At 37.8% G+C, this 18,804-nt stretch overlaps 1 protein-coding gene across 6 annotated transcripts in view; it reads left to right on the top strand.

Moving 5' to 3' along the window:
• The window catches only part of TAB3 (TGF-beta activated kinase 1 (MAP3K7) binding protein 3), a 48,463-nt gene that overhangs the window by 3,001 nt on the left and 26,658 nt on the right, over positions 1-18,804 (top strand). The gene's annotated exons all lie outside the window — the stretch shown is intronic.

Here is an 18,804-nt window from a genome sequence, read left to right as displayed (position 1 = left end):
CACATTTTGGACTAAGTGTTTTAATTTACAAGGTAGAAGAAATAACTGTGACTTGCGGTTTTGCAGTATTTTTTCCTGTTCCTATACTGTGTTTTCTCAAACAGAAAAGTAAGGCTAAACTGGAAATTGTTGCTGCCTAGTGCCTAAAATGGTACTAGGGTATTACTTTCAAATCCCTGCCAAACTTTTCTGGTGGTATTTGTCTCTTTTTTTGTTTTTGTTTTCTAAGTCGGGGCTATCCTTCAGTTACGTGTATAGTGTAAACTGTCTGTAGAGTATTATTTCTGTATGGGCATAGTAGACTAAAATGCTGTGTGAAGGGTGGTATTAGCTGTCTTGTTCTTGTGAAAGACCAAGAATCATTTTCTTGAGGTTGAATGTGTGGTGATGTCATGGTGCAAATTTGCATGTGTGAAACATTCTTTCGAAATGGAAGGATGAGAGTTTTGAAATACTTGTTTAGGCTTATGTATGCAAATATTGAAGGTGTTGGTTGAAAATGTTTCTAGAATAGATTCTTAACTGATACTTGGAAGTATCAAAGTTGTCCTTTGAATGGCTTTCATATTGTGAATATGCTAGTAACACTGAATTTGTCTCTTCAGCTCGAGAAAAAGATCAAAGTCCAGTTTAGTAGCATAGATGGTTTTGTAGTACTGAGTATGCATTTAAGTGTGTCATATTCTGTGTGATGTGGATAGTTAGCGGCTTCTGGTGTGTTGGTCAGTGCTGGCATTGTGGTATTAGGGTCAACTAGACTCATGTGCAACTATCAGAAAAAATATCACTGGAGCCTTTTTGTTAACCTGAGAAGCTGAAATGCATCTGGCAAAATTCCGTGTGTAATAAGAAGACAAAGTTACAGTGTTGCTAATAAGCCATGCAGATCAAGATGGGCAGTGAATTCTTAATGTTTGGGGGGTTTTTTTTGTACTTTTTCTTTTTGAAGTTTAATTATACTAGATAGGTCCCACCCTGTGTGTGTCTCCGTTTAATGTTGCGTGAAACTAACCTTTCAATATGCTTACACCCCGCTGATTACTATGTTAAGTATTTCTCCCCCTTCAGGTGCTGTTTCGTAGTGGACAGCACAGCGCCATAGTCTAAAAGTGAAAAATGTCGTCTCTGTTAAGGTTATGTAGAGCTTTGTGTTCTTAAGAAGCATTAGTTCTTGAATTCCAGGTGGGCTTTATTTTATTTGTGGCTTGAATTTGAATTGAAGCATCTTCAATGCTTTCAAAATGCTTCAGGTTTTGTCCTAACCTAGCTCTATAGTAAGGAAAATTACTTATGCTTTTGCTTTTTTTCAGTGGGTAGTAATAAGCAGAGTGGCTTCATAAGCAAGTAGTAAAGCTATAGAAAGATGTAAAGGTTGTTCTGCTACAGTTAGTTTTTAATAACCTGACTGTCACAGCTCAAGTATAGATGTTTTCCTACCTTCATGTGGGCTTGCTGTTGGAGAATTAAATATGTTTTCTTAAAAACACCTTTCAGCAAGTTCAGTCAGTTGTGTTCTACATACAGTATGCTTTAATGAAATACTTGCTCTCAGATGAAATTATGTATCCACTAAAGTGTGTTAATTTGGAAAATGGATCAATTTCTCTGATACCATGGGTGATCTAGGGATACTTTTAGAAAAACAAAATCATATTATATGTCTTGGATGTTGTGGAAGAAAAAAAATTTGATACTTTTCTAAAATGTATTCACTGCCAACTGCTTCTTATCAGACTTGGTAGTGAGATCCACAGCAGCACTAGTATCAGTTTTACTTTTCTTTGTTATGTTCTGAGTTAACTTTCCTGAAGTCTCACTTGTTTGAACAATTCATACTGGTTTAAAATGTCGTAACTTCCTGAAGATACCTGGCAATTGGCTTGCTTTGTTCTATGCATGCCATAGCATTTGCTGCATTGGTATAACTATTTCTTTTTGTTCTGTAGTCAGTTTGTATGCTTTGGCTTAACTCAACCTGTAGGCTTTTATTCCTAGCACTTGAAAAAAATATGGATTTGTTTTCTTCTTTGTTTTTTGGCATTGGACATGGGATCAGTAATAATTCAGAGCAAGTAGAGGGGGTGGATACAGTTTTGCTTGTGTTTTTTTGTTTGTTAGGTGTTTTTTCTTTTTTACCTGCATATTATGCAAGTTATAATAGCAATATAAAAATTGGCTTTCTTGTTGATGTTTTTGAAGATCAGCTTGCAAACTTAGTAAGCCGGGCATTAAGTCTCCTGTGGAGCATTGCTGTTGAAGTCTATTTGCCGTCTTTCTGGAAATTCTTAAGATTGTCTTGATGCAATAGTAATTCTCACTGTAATCCTGCTAATGGCAGATCAGAAATGACATGTGCAGATAAGGGGAAGCATTAACTTGGTACAGTTTCACTGTGTTGCTTCCTGTTTGCTCCAGAGATGTTAATAGGATATGTTTCTATTAGCAAGCCCTTTCACATGAAATATCTTTCTTCCTGCTGCTGACTTGGAGGTGGCAGAAACTTTCCTATTTTTTGGGGTAGTTCTACTGAATGCCACTGTATGTCCTTTTCTGGTACAAATCAGGTTTCGGCTGCTGGATGATCTAGCACTGTGCAGATGTGCTTTTAGTTATCTTGAAATTGCCAAGCAACTGAAATCAGAACACTTAAATGAAATTATATGTAAAAATAGACATTTTTGTCAGTGCTTTTGTAGATTAGCATGGGTTTTGCAGCTCTTAAGTCTTAAATGGGCAACATGGGGTAACAGTTATTTTAGTTTGGGTCTCTGCTTCATTTCCTGCTGTTAGGACAGCATTGTGAAAATGTAGTTACAAAAGCTTGCTTGCTGTTCCTTCATGAGCATCAGTGTTTTATACAGGTATTTCAAAACATATCTCACTGCTGGTCTGGAAATGTTTCGTGTGTTGTGAGCTTATGAGCTTTCTGAGTAATTGTTAAGGGTGATGTATGCAGTTTTGTACTCTTGCTTCTGCACTGAAGCCTTTGGTGCGTACTGGTTTTAGTAGCAGGTAGTGACAGTGGGATGAGCTCACATCCAGCTTCCTTATGTGTTGGTTTGAGCTTATTAGTACTTTCTGTAACAAACATATTATCTTATTGTCGTTTTCTTACAATATCCATCTTAAAGGAAGAGGGGAGAGAGGGGGAAAGCACTTAGTACTGTGTCTGTTGCAGTAGAGTTAAGTTTATAAATGACAGAATGTAGCGTTAAATGAAATCTGCCTCTTTGCTTTTGAAGCCCTCTCTCTAGATACAGTAACTGCTGCTGTTGCTTTAAGAGCTCCAAGTCAAGCAAATGTTCTACCTGCCCGTCCTTTCCAGGATTTGGGAGTTGAGGTAAATGAGGCTGAAGGTAACCTTAGACCTAAGTGAGACCTAGGTAAGATCAACTCTTTTGGTCTGTCTTTAGAAATGATCTTCTACTATGGTGAAAAAAGAGAGGGTGGGGGGAAGGCATGAAGAGAAGAAAAGTCAAAAAGTCACCAAAGTGTTGAAATAGAATTCCTTCATATAGGAGGAAGGGGTCTGTGAGAGGGAAATGAATTAGTGGCTTGTCTAGAAAACAGCTTAAAGTTTTCCAGAGACAAGAAAGAAACTTGCTCTCAGCAACTGTATACCACAGCTCCTGACGCTTTTAGTACTGTTAACTGGATGACATCTTTGTTTAGTAGCGTGGACACTGGGGGGTCTTCACTGATCTTTCTATTATTACTCAGCAAGGCACTAGTATCAGCAGCACTGACATTGCTGGTTACTGTGACAAAAGAATACTTCTGTTTCTGGAGGAACACGAAAGCTGCTTTTCCCTAACTAAGACCACTTTCTGTAAAAGTTGTAACAAAAATATCATGACACGTCTCCTAAGAGCATATGTTACCCAAGATGTGAGCAGGGCATGTTTGTGTTGTTTGTTTCTTATCTGTACAGTTCAGTCTAGGCTTTTCATTTCCAGAAGTCCTTGTGCAGTTTGTTCTCATGTATGTCTGTTAGTGAGAGGTCAGAACATAGTGTTAGTGGACAGATGTCTTCAGTGTGATGGAGGATTCCTCTCCTAGAAACAACAGAAAAAACGAGGGAAGAGCTCACGAGAGCTCTTCTATTGCGAGACCTCACTTGGAGTATTGTGTGCAGTTCTGGTGTCCTCAACATAAAAAGGACATAAAAAGAGGAGGCCGATGAGGATGATCAGGGGCTGGAGCATCCCCTGTAAGAAGACAGACTGAGAAAGTTGGGGCTGTTTAGCCTGGAGAAGAGAAGGCTGCGTGGAGACCTCCTCGCAGCCTTCCAGTATCTGAAGGGGGCCTGTAGGGATGCTGGGGAGGGACTATTCATTAGGGACTGTAGTGATAAGACAGTGGGTAACGGGTTCAAACCTAAACAGGGGAAGTTTAGATTGGATATAAGGAGGAAGTTCTTTACTGTAAGGGTGGTGAGGCATTGGAATGGGTTGCCCATGGAAGTTATGAATGCTCCACCCCTGGCGGTGTTTAAGGCCAGGTTGGACAGAGCCTTGGGTGACGTGCTTTAGTGTGAGGTCTCCCTGCCCATGGCAGGAGAGTTGGAACAGAATTATCTTAAGGTCCTTTCCAACCCTAACTATTCTGTGATTCTACTCCTCTCATCTTTTAAGGAATCCATATCATCTCAAAGAGAAAATTCTGCTTTCTATTCTGGTGATTAGGTTTTTATTGCCAGACTCACTAAAGCAGTCCCTTTGTGATTGCTGATCGCACACTTGGTTTCTCCAAGAAGTGTATGAAGGGGAAGTGGTGTTAGGGAAATGGCAGAGAAGGATCAAAACAAGTTTGCCTCTATTATTCTGTGAATTCAGTTTTAAAATAACCACAAAACCAACCAACAAACCCCCAATTCTTTTCTGTCCTGTCCTGTGCCTGTCTCCCTCCTGCATTGATTCCTGTTAAAATCTACATCATACGTCATTATTTAGTCCATCTTTCTGTGAGAAGAATTCTCTTAATTCTCTTGGTTTCTGGAAAGGTCCGAAAGGTACGGGTTTGGTAAGTCCCTAGAATGCTAGAAGAAGAGCGGGTTGTGGTGGGACTGTTTAAGTATTTTTCTTTGATTTACAGTCTTTGATTCAGGAGGGACAAAAAGTAGCTATGACATTAATGTTTTATTATCTCTTGTTCTTATTTTTTTATTATGTGATACAACATAGATTCCAGAAAATACATATGTGCCTGGACTTACGTACAGTGTAAAGGTTACAGTCTCATGACAGTGGCAAATTCCTGCTTTGGGGCTGTTCTGAATAAATTTTGAGCATAATCATTGGTGTACTGTATCCACTTGTTCATTATAGAATCATAGAACAGTTAGGGTTGGAAAGGACCTCAAGATCATCTAGTTCCAACCCCCCTGCCGTGGGCAGGGACACCTCACACTAAAGCATGTCACCAAAGGCTTCGTCCAACCTGGCCTTGAACACTGCCAAGGATGGAGGATTCACAGCTTCCCTGGGCAACCCATTCCAGTGCCTCACCACCCTTACAGTAAAGAATTTCTTTCTTATATCCAATCTAAACTTCCCCTGTTGAAGTTTTAACCCGTTACCCCTTGTCCTATCACTACAGTCCCTAATGAAGAGTCCCTCCCCAGCATCCCTATAGGCCTCCTTCAGATACTGGAAGGCTGCTTTGAGGTCTCCGTGCAGCCTTCTCCTCTCCAGGCTGAACAACCCCAACTTCCTCAGCCTGTCTTCATACGGGAGGTGCTCCAGTTCTCTGATCATCCTTGTGGCCTTCCTGTGGACTTGTTCCAACAGTTTTATGTCCTTTTTATGTTGAGGACACCAGAACTACACACAGTACTCCAAGTGAGGTGTCACGAGAGCAGAGCAGAGGGGCAGGATCACCTCCTTCGACCTGCTGGTTACACTCCTTTTGATGCAGCCCAGGATATTGTTGGCTTTCTGGGCTGTGAGCGCACACTGCCGGCTCATGTTCATTTTCTCATCGACCAGCACCCCCAAGTCCTTCTCCGCAAGGCTGCTCTGAATCTCTTCTTTGGCCAACCTGTAGCTGTGCCTGGGATTGCCCCGACCCAGGTGCAGGACCTTGCACTTGTCATGGTTAAACTTCATAAGGTTGTCATCAGCCCATCTTACAAGTGTGTCAAGGTCCCTCTGGATCGAATTTCTTCCCTGCAGCATATCAACCAAACCACACAGCCTGGTGCCATCAGTAAACTTGCTGAGGGCGCACTCAATCCCACTGTCCATGTCAGCAACAAAGATGTTGAACAAGACCGTTCCCAACACCAATCCCTGAGGGGCAACACTCGTTACTGGTCTCCAGCCGGATGCTGAGCCATTGACTGCAACTCTTTGCGTGCAGCCATCCAGCCAGTTCTTTATCCACCGAGTAGTCCATCCATCAAATTGATGTCTCTCCAATTTAGAGACAAGGATATCGTGTGGGACAGTGTCGAATGCTTTGCAGAAGTCCAGGTAGATGACATCAACTGCTCTACCCCTGTCCATCAGTTCTGTAGCCCCATCATAAAAGGCCACCAAATTGGTCAGGCAGGATTTCCTCTTAGTGAAGCCATGCTGGCTGTCACCAAGCACCTTGTTGATTTTCATGTGCCTTAGCATGCCATCCAGGAGAATCTGCTCCAAGATTTTGCCAGACACAGAGTTCACAGAATATTTGAGTTTAAGCCTTGTTAGCAGTTGTTTGTAGTAAAGTCTACTGGTATTTTGAATCAGTTCCTAAATGCTGCATTCTGAACTGACCATGTTTATATACTTTTTTTGCCACTGTTGTATTGCTAGCAGTAAAATGGTTAAGATGACTGCCACATGCTTATGTAAGATGCACTCATTTTTAAATCAAACTATTTATGGTACAGGCTATTTAGTCTGTTCAGAAAAGGAAAACTCTTAAATGCATTCCCCCTGAGCATGTAGATTTGCTTAGACCTTTCTTATGTCTGACTCCACGAGTATTTTTTTGTTTTCTTACTGTAGTGGGCTTTTTGTGTAGGGTTTTCTGAAGTTTTTTTTTTTTTATTTTGTTTTCCCAGCAAGTGTATGGTACACTTAAAATTGTAGGGCAAGATATTTCTGTGTGTAGTAGAATTTGAGAATTATGTAAACATGTTATGTAATTGTAAATAATCTCAGTTTTCATTAAACTGCAGTAAATGTCAAGCAACCAGAAAAACATAATGGTTCGGATTATTTGTTCATGAGTAGCGATGATCCCATCTGATGTAGCATGAGCATCCTAGGTCTTTGGTTACCTGATATTATGTAGAGCATGACAGAATGCTACTAGAAGATTATATTGCAGACAGATACTCTACAAAAACATTGATGGATTTTTTTTTATTTTTTATTTTTTTCCAGTATTCAGGAAGTATTGTGGTGGTTATTTCAGGAGTACATTCTTAAAAAGCAGTAAAATATTTGTATTGCAGTTGAATTAAACAGTATTTAACTGGGGTTCTTTTAACAGTTAATTACATTGCTAGCTATGAAAAAAAGAATGCTTAAACAGTAAATGAGTTTATGGTGGTGTAAACCCCCAGATTGCTTTGTAATAGGTTGTTGTTATGGATATATTTGAGTACATGTAATTTGTGTTAGGTTTATGAATTAAGTTGCATACTCAGAGATGAGTAACTTCTGAATGTATTAATGTAATTATAAAACTTTCTGCTGAATAACTTTTCAGGAAGGATCTGTGAAGTTTTCAACATTTTAAGTGTTTGTTTTAATTCTTTCATGACACTAGGTTAAACTCATATCACTTCTGTACATCTGATATTAAAATACTAAGATTTCTAAGCACACTGTAGGTATTTTTACATACTTTGCCCTGCTGTTTGGCTTGTTTTCTGTTTTGTGATTCTTGTTTGCTAACCCCTGATATTCACAACTAATCCAGACTGATCTGTGGTCAAGGTGAGGAACTCTTCCTGGTTCTTCCAAATAAAAAGAAAACGAAGACTCAGGCAGGTTTTCAGGGAACCTGTGGACAATTAACTGTTCACTAAGGTTTAGTTTCCTGGATGGCTTGAATGTAGATGACTTGGATTTCACAGGGATGCTCATTGTTTTCTCATTTAACCTTGAAAATAAGAATTCTAGAAATGTTATGTTTTCCTTCATTGGCTAAAACACCAAGTAAACTATGACCAACCAGATACATTGATTGCAACCAGGACTATTGATTGCCTAGTTCATTGTAACTGTGAGGTGCCTGTGTGTCCCAGAAGGAAAACAGTAAATGGAATCAAAGATTTATGACTTGGACTGCTTTTGTAATGGACTAATTTATAGTAGTTTTTCCTGTCTTACCTATGGGGAGAGTCTGATTCTGAAATCTTCCTGGTGAGATTTCATCATGCCATTTTGAGATTTAACACTTCTGTCTCTCACCCCTGGCTGCCCACTTTTCGTTCAGTGTTTTGTATCTGATTATAGCACAAGGTTTCATGGGATTTTGAGGTGAATCAGGAAGTTGATCTAGATTGAGCTAGTGTTTAGGGCTTGTAAATCAAAGTTCAGCTCTAATAATGTTCAGTTCACCATTTGGTCCCTAAACATTTCTGCTGGCACATTGGGAGGGGGCAAGCATTCAAAGGAAGGGAGAAGCAAATTCTTTTTTCAGAATCATTGTAATTTTGCTGGTTTAAAGTGATTATAAAACAGTCGGGTGAGACTCCCGATGTGATAATTTTCTCTTGTGAAAACACCTAGAGTTTGCATTATAGCTAAGCATTTTGTGTCAAGGAATTCTACCCTGGACAAAGAGATTATCTCCCCCAACCCTCCTTCAAAACTGATTTCCTGAAGTTAAAAGGGTTTTGTGCCTAATGCTCGCTTGTTTCAATTTTTTAATATTTTTTTCGGAGTTCGGCTACAGTACGAAACCCTATCTGTCTTTTCTGGGATTGCTGCTGTTTCTTCAGTGTTTTCAGTGGTGACAGTGTATGCTGGAGAAAGAAACAGATGCATTTGGATGTTAAGTATTTCTTTTCTTTATAAATGTGTATTTCTGTTTCTCTGCATAGAAGGGAAATAGACTGCAGCCTTATGCTCCCTGTTAAAAAAGTTTGTAAGCAGCTTAATATGTTTGTAATTTTCAGTTTTGTGTATTTTTTTATTTTTTCCTTCTGTTAATTATTTTGAATTTCTAATGTTTAAGAATTCCCCTTCTTCTCCCTTTTTTCTGGAAATAGCATTTAATACCACCTTAATCAGAAGCACTAATATTGCAGAATTTACTAGTAAGTTAAATAGTTCTGCTTATTCCCAGACTAGCCTAGGTTATGTCTATTCTATTATGTAGTCTTCTTTAAAGAGACATAATTGTTTTACACTAGTAATTTAAAAACTGACTTAAAATGTGAAATACATTTGAAAGTCCAGTTTTATTTGGGTCAAAGCAGTTGTAAGAACAGTTCTGTAAATTGCAAAAATGTAATTTTGAATTCCAGTAGTGACATTTCCTTTATTTCTTTGGCTCTTACTTGAAAGTAATAATTTGAATTTTAGAAGTCGCTTTTTGTAGTAAGTTACTAAAAATTCTCACCCTGCATACAATTTAAGCATGCTTTTTATGATTCTTTCATGTTGGGATTCAGTTACTGACAGGTTTGGTAAAAGTAATGAGTACCTTGATGTAAATTAGTAGATAGTACTGGAGTGTTTGAATTTGAAGCTTAAGTGTGTATCTGTTTTTCTTTATGTGTAGTTTGTGTTTATTCTAGAATCTATTCAGTTGAACATGTATAAATAAGAATGTCTTTACACTCACATACTTGAAAATTTGTTGATTATAAAGGTAGTGTCTCATTAGAAGACTATTTTGTCTGTGTCTGATTAACTTTTCAAATACATAAAAAGTTGCTCTTCTAATCCAAGTGGTTGAGTGCACATGACAAATTAGCAAAATAATAGAACTGTATTTAAGCAAGCATTCACAGAGAGTTGAACATAAGTTTTCTTTTACAAGTGTTCAAATTTGTGTGAAATTTATATTTAACTGATTTGAAAATTAGACAAAATGTTTAATAAGACAGTTGAATTAAGAGTAACTCCATAAGTAAACTGCTGGAGAATTGGTGGGCCTCGAGTATCCATGGTCATGTGTGTACCTGGAATGGAGCCTAGTAATCCTTCTTGGCAGAAAAGTTTGCTAAAATACCATACTATTACATAAATATGGAAACTGGGGATTCTTTTGGTTATGGTTCTCAGGTAAACATTGTTTTAAAAAAAATTCCACTCTTCTTTTTTTTTTTTTTTTTTTTAGCCAAGTAAAACCCCAGACTTTAGACTGTACTGGCTTTGATTTGCTAAAATGGAAAACTGGTGATGTAAAATAGTCATTAGTATGAAGCGATGACTTTTGCATTATATGAGTTCTCAAAAATAAAATTGTTTTTTTGTGGGTTTTTTTTTTTCATTTTTTTGTTTGTTTGTTTGTTTTTTTTAAATCTGATGCTGAATCAGAGGAACAGGTAACTCTGGAAGGTATCCAAATACTTAATGTATTTGGATAGGAATAGGAAGGAATGAGAGAACCTACATACGATTATATAGTCCAATTTAACAGTTCTGATGCAGTATTGCTTAGCTCTTCTGGCCATTCAAGTATGGAAAACAAATTTTAAATACACAGCAGAATTATTCTGAAAATGTGCTTATTCATAGCATTTTAGAAGTATGTTTAGATCTGATTTTCAGATAGGTTTGTATTCTATTTCAAAATAGTGTTTAATTGTCCAGAAGTGTAACATTGCTTTCCATCCTGTAGGGAAAGAATGACACAGAGAACAAAATAGGCTTGTGCTTAAACAGCAGTATATATGCCAAAGATTTTCAGCTCCTTCCCTCTTCTCCCCTTATCTAAAAGCAGAGAAAACTCAAATCATACACTTGAGTCCAGGTCATGGAACTGCTTGGAGTTCCAATTTGTTTGTTTAATGCTTCTGAGAACTGGGAAGAAGTCATTGGTCTGTTCTGTTAAGCAGAGAGTGTGACTACTTGTACTAGGATTTCAGAATCAAAGTGTCAGATTACAGTGCTATTTTAATGTATTTTTTCTTTCAACCTCTTTTTTTGTTTCCTAAATGTACAAGTCTGTCACTTTGTGCTGCTTGTGTCTAGGGCAGACACTATGCGTTGCTTATCTGCTTCAGGGGAATGCTCTGGTGGTAGTGTGTTTGGCTGGTAGGGCCATGACTGCAAATTTTTAAACTTCAGACTTTTCTGCTGTCTAAACCTCTTGTATACAAGACTGCATTTGATTTGTGGGAAGAGACATGACCCTGATTTTTTTCCTCTATGTCCACCTGAAATAATGCTCTTCTAAGACATCAGGGAGTTAGACCAAAATACGTGTTTCAGATTGAAATTCTTAGTGTCTACATGAAGAGCTGGGCCTTGAGCAACCTCGTCTAGTGGGAAGTGTCCCTGCCAAGGCCAGGGGGCTTGGAACCAGATGACTGTAAGATCCCTTCCAATGCTAATTATTCTGGGATTCTGTGCTCCATATCGTTACTCTCTACAAAACATATGGACATTGCCACTTCCTACAATATAGAAATCAGCAGATTGGTTAAAGAACTAATATCACATCTCCTTATTTGCTGCAGCATCTAAACAAAGAAAACACTGTACCATGTGTACTACTACTAGTAATAATAATGATAAGGGAAATAACAGGAGGAAATAATATAAAAAGGGAAAGGGAAAAAACAACACAAGTGATGCACAATACAATCGCTCCCACCCACCAGCATTATACACAGCCTGAACTGAGCAGCAGTCTGTCCCTTCCAGGTGACTCCCCACAGTTTATGTACTGGGCATGACTTGCTGTGGTATGGAATATCCCTTTGGCCAGTTTGGGTCAGGTGTCCTGTCTCTGCTTCCTCCTGGCTTCTTGTGCCACCCATCACTGGCAGAGCATGAGAGACTGAAAAGTCCTTTATTGGGGTAAGCATTACTTAGCACAACTAAAAAATTGGGGTATGATCAGCACTGTTCTCAGACTAAAGCTGAAACACAGCAATGCCCCAGCTACTAGGAAGGAGAAAAATAATTGTTACAGATGAACCCAGGACACAAGTGAAAAGACATCTCTGTTCAAGTACCTTGCATCTGCACCACTCAAACTATTGGATGGATATTGGTTACACTCTTCAGTTCTTGTGAAGGTGAATATCACTGAGCACGACACAAATAGTAGGGCAATTTTAGCATAAAGAGCATTTCAAGCAGTTCTTTTACTAAAGCCTTACCAAGTTATCCACAAGATCTTGTATATCCCATAAGAACGGAGAGGTCTGTCAAAACAAAAAGGAACAGCTGTTTTGAAGCATGCAGCTACCTTGAGCTGCTGGACAGCATCTTATTTCAGGGAAGTGAAATAATCCAGACCTCTTTAAGAGCAAAATGAGTTAGCAACTATTTTAAATTGGAGCTGTCTTTGAGCCCTTTGTATTTTTTTTTTTTCTTCTTCTAAAGCAGGATTATGAGGATAGCTTCCTAAAAGGGAAATGAAATCAGTGCAGTTTATCCTACCAACCTTAATGGAGTACAGTAGGGCAGATCAGTGCAGAAATAAGAAATACCGATTGCTCTAAGTGTTGTAACATGAATATTTATCTTACATTTGGAAGCATATTTGTCATGTAGAATAAAAATAAGGTATTTGGAAAAGCAAAATTGTGAATACAGACTTCTGGGTGAAATCCTGTGGAAATCCAAATGTGTGCTTCATTCATTTTGTCTCATATTCAGATTTAGACTTTTTTTTTTCCTGTAGCTGTATCTGATCAAAGTGAAATTTGCTTCTGACTTCACCATTAGACAGCCCATGCAGTGTCAACTGTGGGAAGACTGGCTAGTAGTGAAGGACCTGTTTCACTTTGATTTGTATACTGTAAGCCTGATTTTTTTTTTTTTAAAGCCATGGAGTTGTTTAATATGTCCCAGCTGTAGCCTGTGATCACAGGCTGTGTGAAAGAGGGCTCTAGCTCCATCAAAACAAAATTGATCTTTTTATGCTCAGCTGTATGTGAAAAGTCATGTGTACTCCAGCCAGGAATTGCGTTAATCTCAGCACTTGGATCTGAAACTTTCTGGCCTGGTACTAGACCAACAAAAATAAACAAATGTTATGACTAATGACGTGAATACCAGCAACCTGCCTGCAGTGTCACTGAGTAACCAAGGTGTTAGGACTGCTAAACACAGTTTTCTTTAACCTACCAAAGTCATGACTGAAAGAGGGGTACAGTGTTCTTTGGAATCAGTTTGTGCTGTTATATAGCTATGAGTGACCTATGAGTGATTGTAATTTATAAAGCTCCTGGTTTAACGTTCAATTGTTAGATAAATCAGTTTCCAATCCCATCCTCTGCTCACAGCACACAGAAGAGCACAAAAGTTACTTGGCAATATGAAGTCGAAATGAATATACTTTGGTGCTGGTGGCTGCCCTTTTACAGCTGCTATCTGTAGTTCTTCAGCCTGCCTTTTCTGGTGTTAAAACACGCTATTTGGTGCCAGGCTCTCTGTAAGGATGAGGGCATGCTAAAGCTTTTATCAAGTCAAGCTGCTGGATACTGTTCAAGTCCTTTGAAGCTGTACAATAATTTTGGCAGGAATGCATCAGTGCATCTTAGGATGAACAGTTGTATTCGTATTCTTGTCTTTCCATTATCTGTTTTGGCTTGTCCTGTTTCTGGCCTAAGATCATGGAACAAGTGGATCTGAAATAATCTAGACTTCCTAATGGAGATAAGCCATTGAAGCAATTGAGCAGAGAGCAGCTACAGCTTTATCTGAGTGTTGATGGTTTAAACATTACCTTATACTACCAAGGTTTCCTGCTGCAACAGTTACAAGGTAGACCTTGCTTATGGAAAGAGGAAACTCACAGCTTTCCTCCCACCAGACTTTTTTTAATCCTATTAATGTTCTTTATAGAGAATGCTGAAGTGAGTGAAGAATGAAAACATTTCAAAATGTTTTCTGCATTATATCGTATCTAAAGTACATCTTCCCCAGAAAGTCAGTCTGGGGCTAAGCAGAGATAAAACTTTGTCTTAAAATAATGTTAACAGAAGATGAATGTGGCATTAAAGGAAAAAAACACTGCAGAAACAAATGTCTAATTTCAATGCACTCTTCCCTCCCTGTTCCCAAAAGCAGAAAGAAAAAAAGAGAAAAAGTTTAAGCTATGGCTTATATGACATTTATATACGCACAAATATATAGCTACATACACTTGTGTATATATATGTAGTTGGCAGATAATGTTCTAATTTAAGGTATCTTTTCTGTTTCCCTAGGAAATTGGGTACAGCGAGTCCTTAACTATGGCCCACACTCAAGTGTCTTTAGATGTACACATGATTATAGATAACATCAATGTGCTAATATGTTCTGCTGGAATAAACATGTGCAGATAAAATACAGTCAATGCTATGTGTAACTTCTTAGTAGGACCTCTTTTTGTGATACCTTTGTGGGTAGATACTCATGCAATGTCTTATCAGAAGATACCACAAAATAGGCAAGATTCATTTTATGGTTCCTTATCTTAACAAATTCTCATGGAGTGATAGAAAATACTTGTGCAGTGTATTTTATAGCAGTTAGTTGTCTGAAAGAAACTTACGCAGTCTGGCCACCAAAACTTAATTCAAAGCTTCAAAAGTGGAAGCTGATGTTTTCTGGTGTGTAGGGACTATGTGGTTCGTATTTTTCTGTACTGTCAATCTTTTGCATTGCTCTGTATTGACTCCTGTCTGTTCCTTGTTTTTTCTGTATCTGCTCTCCTAATTTGTGTCTTATTTTTTGTTGCTGTTTATATGCCCCTTTCCACTTCCCTCCTCTGTTTTCTCTGTGTGGAGTTGTATCCTCCATCAGTATTTTTTGGTGGGGATCTTGAAATCGGTTTTCTTACCCCTCACTGAATTCCACTTCTTTCTAATCTAGGGTTTTTCTTCTAGTTTAAGGTGGCCAAAGTGAGGAGAGGCTAGTGGTAGTCAGGTCACAAAGTGTTGCATAGGTGTTCATGCTTCCCAGTACATTTTCTTTTCTTTCTCAATTGTTCATCTTTGGTATAAGAGTTGTAGTGAATATATATATATATATATATATATATATATAAATTGTATATACATATATATATATAAATAATATATATTATATATAAAAATTATATATAATTTAAACTAATGCTGTTCAGTATCTCCTTTTATCTCTGCAGAAAAGTGAATACTTCTTTACAGGTGTAAGTATGCTTTAGAGTAATCTAATCACTGATGCAGAAAAATGAATGTTTAAGACAGTGTGTGTTACAGAAATTGTCTGTGTCCTATCCACTCTTCCATATATGCAGTTATCAGCAAAACAGAAACCTTTGATTTAGTCAGTGTATTCAATTCAGAGTATTTTCAAGGGTTGTCATGTAAAAACTCATCAGAGGCTTGACAGGGAAATCATACTGGTGTGGTTATTTTTAACTTGTTTACAGCACTGTTACTGTTAACCATTGCAGAAGTCTGTCAGGGATATTTCAGAAGCAGAAAACTTGATGTTTAACCAGCTGATTCAGTACTTTTTTCTCCTCTTTCTACCGTAAGAATGGCTTAATTCGAACAGTTTAGATTTTCTTTGGTAGCATAAACAATTTAATTTTTTAAAGTTTGTGTTGTCATAAATCATTGGCTCTATGGCTAATTCATAGCATGGTTGACTAAAAGGAATGAATTTATACTTCATAGTTCTTGCACAGCTTCAGCTGATTCTGAGGGGATGGTCACACCTTTACTTCACTGTGAAATTGTTTGCTGAGTCACCCAAGTAAATCAAATAAGTGGTTAAAAATTCAAATGGTATAGCCCTTAATGCATGAAGTGCAATAGTGTGCCTTTTATGGAAGTACCAGCAGGCTCTGATGACTAATGTGATTGTGTTACTTTTATTCTGCAAATGGGCAATAGTCTCTTTTAGATTTATTGATAGCAATTCATTTACTTGGAGCAAATGTTTTTAATAGGAGGAAGCCCAAATCAAAGAGAAAGTGAAGAGAAATGAGGGAGACGTTTAGGCTAACCATGTGAATAGCCATTTGTATGTGTAGCAACTGATTTATGAGTGTAGTTAATTCTTGAAATTTCAGAAGTTCTGTGTTGGTAAACCAAATGACAGTTTGGTTCATTATTTTTTAAATTGTGATTGTTGTCTTCAGACTTGTTGAAACTTCTGACTTTAGTGAATACTTACAGCTGTGAACTCCTGCAAAAGTACAATGTTTCATTTTGTGGAAGTCTCCTTGAAAGGACTCTGTATTTTGACCAGTGTAAATATGTCTTGCAACAAAGCCTGTTCTGAATGTTTTAAAATCAAATTTGAAGTGTAGCAATGAATTTGTGATGCAGAATCAGGAGCTAATGCTGAGATTCACCTTGTGTAGGAGCTATCAAGCATCTCTTAGGCTGGAACAGTGTTAAATTCCTGTTGAGATGGTTAAGATTCAGACTAGTGACCTGCAGATAAATCTCTGTTCATAGCAATAGGTGGAGACATTTCTTCAAGAAGTGTTAGTCTCACAGTTCTGAGAGGGAAGCTCACTTTCTGAGACAACTTGTGTATTAAACAATAGTATTTTTTGGAGTTTGCTAGCTCAGTTTCCCTCTAGTATAAACCTCAGGTGCTAGTAATTGTTTAACTTGTAAATAAGAATAGTAGACTGTACTTAAAAGCTGAAGTTTATGATCCACAGATTTACAGTAGATTTTTTCCCATGTTTTATAGTATATACACAGTTTTCCATTTTCTTGAATCCTTTCTTGGTTCATTTTTATTCCAAAAATAGGATATAATGAAAAAAAAAAACACAAGAAAAAATTTAAAAGATTTAATCATTTTAAAACTGCTTTTAGCAGAGCCAACACTTAGAGTTTACAAATTAAGAAATCTGACAGTGTGCTGGTTCACTGCCCCAACCCTTATTTCACAAATATTCAGTCATTAATCATGCATTGTATGCCCTGGTAAGAAAGCCATTTCATTGTCCTCATAGCTTTTAATACTAATGTGATACTTGTGACAATCTTGGGGTTATCTGTGAGATACAGAAACTGCACTTGGGTTTACAACTTTTAGTTGCACCTAGTATTCTGCAGAACTATTTTGGAAATTAGTACTTGTTACATAGTAGCATCATTCCTGAACTAGCTCACACTGCCTGGAAAGCCTACTTGTCTTGTAACCTTTGTTACGTAGCAAGAGCTGCTTCTAGTTGCTCCGTGGAGTGAAAGAACCATAAAATCCTAATTTAGTATTTACTAGTACCTGTGGTGGCATTTCAGTGTATAAAAGAGACTTATAAGAAAGATGGAGAGAGACTTTTTACCAAGGTCTGTAGAGACAGGAGGAGGGACAATGGTTTTAAACTGAAAGGAGGCAGGCAGGTTTAGATTGGACATAAGGAAGACTTTTTTTTTTTTTTACTGTGAGGGTGGGTGAAGCACTGGAGCAGGCTGCTCAGAGAAGTGAATGCCCCATTGGGAGACATGCTCAAGGCATTTGGATGGGGATTTGAGCAACCTGATCCAAGCAAGAGTGTCTCTGCCCTTGTCAGGGGGGTTTGAACTAAATGATCTTCAACGGTCCGTTTCAACCCAAACCATTCTCTGATTGTGATCTACTTAGTAGAGGAATTACTGGCCAAGAACCTGTTAGCTACTTGCTAAAATGAATATCAGTGTTCCAGTTAAGTGGTGTTCTTATTATCATTCAGGTTTTAGTATCTGCTAGTGTAGTGTACCATGTAGCTGTTAAAAATAAATGCTACTTTGTGGAGACATATATAGGGTAGAGATGACTTTCACTCCTTTTGCTTCCAAAGCAGTGGGATAAATAAGGGCTCTTATTGTCTAATACTAGTCTTACTTTAAAGCACAGAAATTTAATCATGACCACAGAACAATGTGTGACTTGTTTTGAAAATGTTAGATCTGTGCAAAGCAATACTTCCAGATCCTTTTCCACCTGGCAAATTGGTCTCTTGGTGCCTGATTGTTTATATATTTTTTGAATCTGTGTAAATACTAAACTGTCTGTATTGTTCCCATGACATTTTTTGGTGTCTTCTATCACACATGGAAGAGGGAGAACAGTAAATAGATAACACTAGTCCCTTTAGATGTTGCTGGCTCACAAGGATGGCAGACCATAATGAAAAGGATAAAAGCAAAGCGAATGCCAAAGTATATGAAGCAATACAAAATATACGTCTAAGAGACAATAATGATTGATCATGATTTTTTGAATTTTAGTAGCAACCTGTGTCATTAACATGCTTGCCCAGAGAGCACAGGTGAAACCTCATGATGCTTGAGTCCTATTTCTAGGCAGTGTCATTGTTTCAGTTGTACCAAAAATGGATTTCCTACAACCAGGTTTCGCTTACCTCAGAATTGCATATTGCTTTTTTATGATGAAGACACACCACATTATATCACAATATTCTTCATTTACAGGATCTGTGGAAATAATTTCAAACATGGGTAAAACTGATTATTGATGAAGTTGAAGCTAATAAAAACAAAACTAGCCACCATCACCCCCACCAAAAACCCCATAAACATACAAATAAAGAAAACCCACATGAAACAAAACAACAAAAACCCCAACCAAACAGAAAAACCCAAGAGAAGGGATGTTTTCATTGCTTTATGCTCCTATTTCATCAATGTGATATAAGAGTATTCTCATCATGCTGGCTTTAATGAATTACATG

Source organism: Pezoporus occidentalis, unplaced genomic scaffold (assembly GCF_034315485.1).
Source record: "Pezoporus occidentalis ecotype Australia unplaced genomic scaffold, CSIRO_AGI_Poc_V1 ctg129, whole genome shotgun sequence".
NCBI lineage: Eukaryota > Metazoa > Chordata > Aves > Psittaciformes > Psittacidae > Pezoporus > Pezoporus occidentalis.
This window is presented reverse-complemented; position numbering and strand designations above follow the sequence as displayed.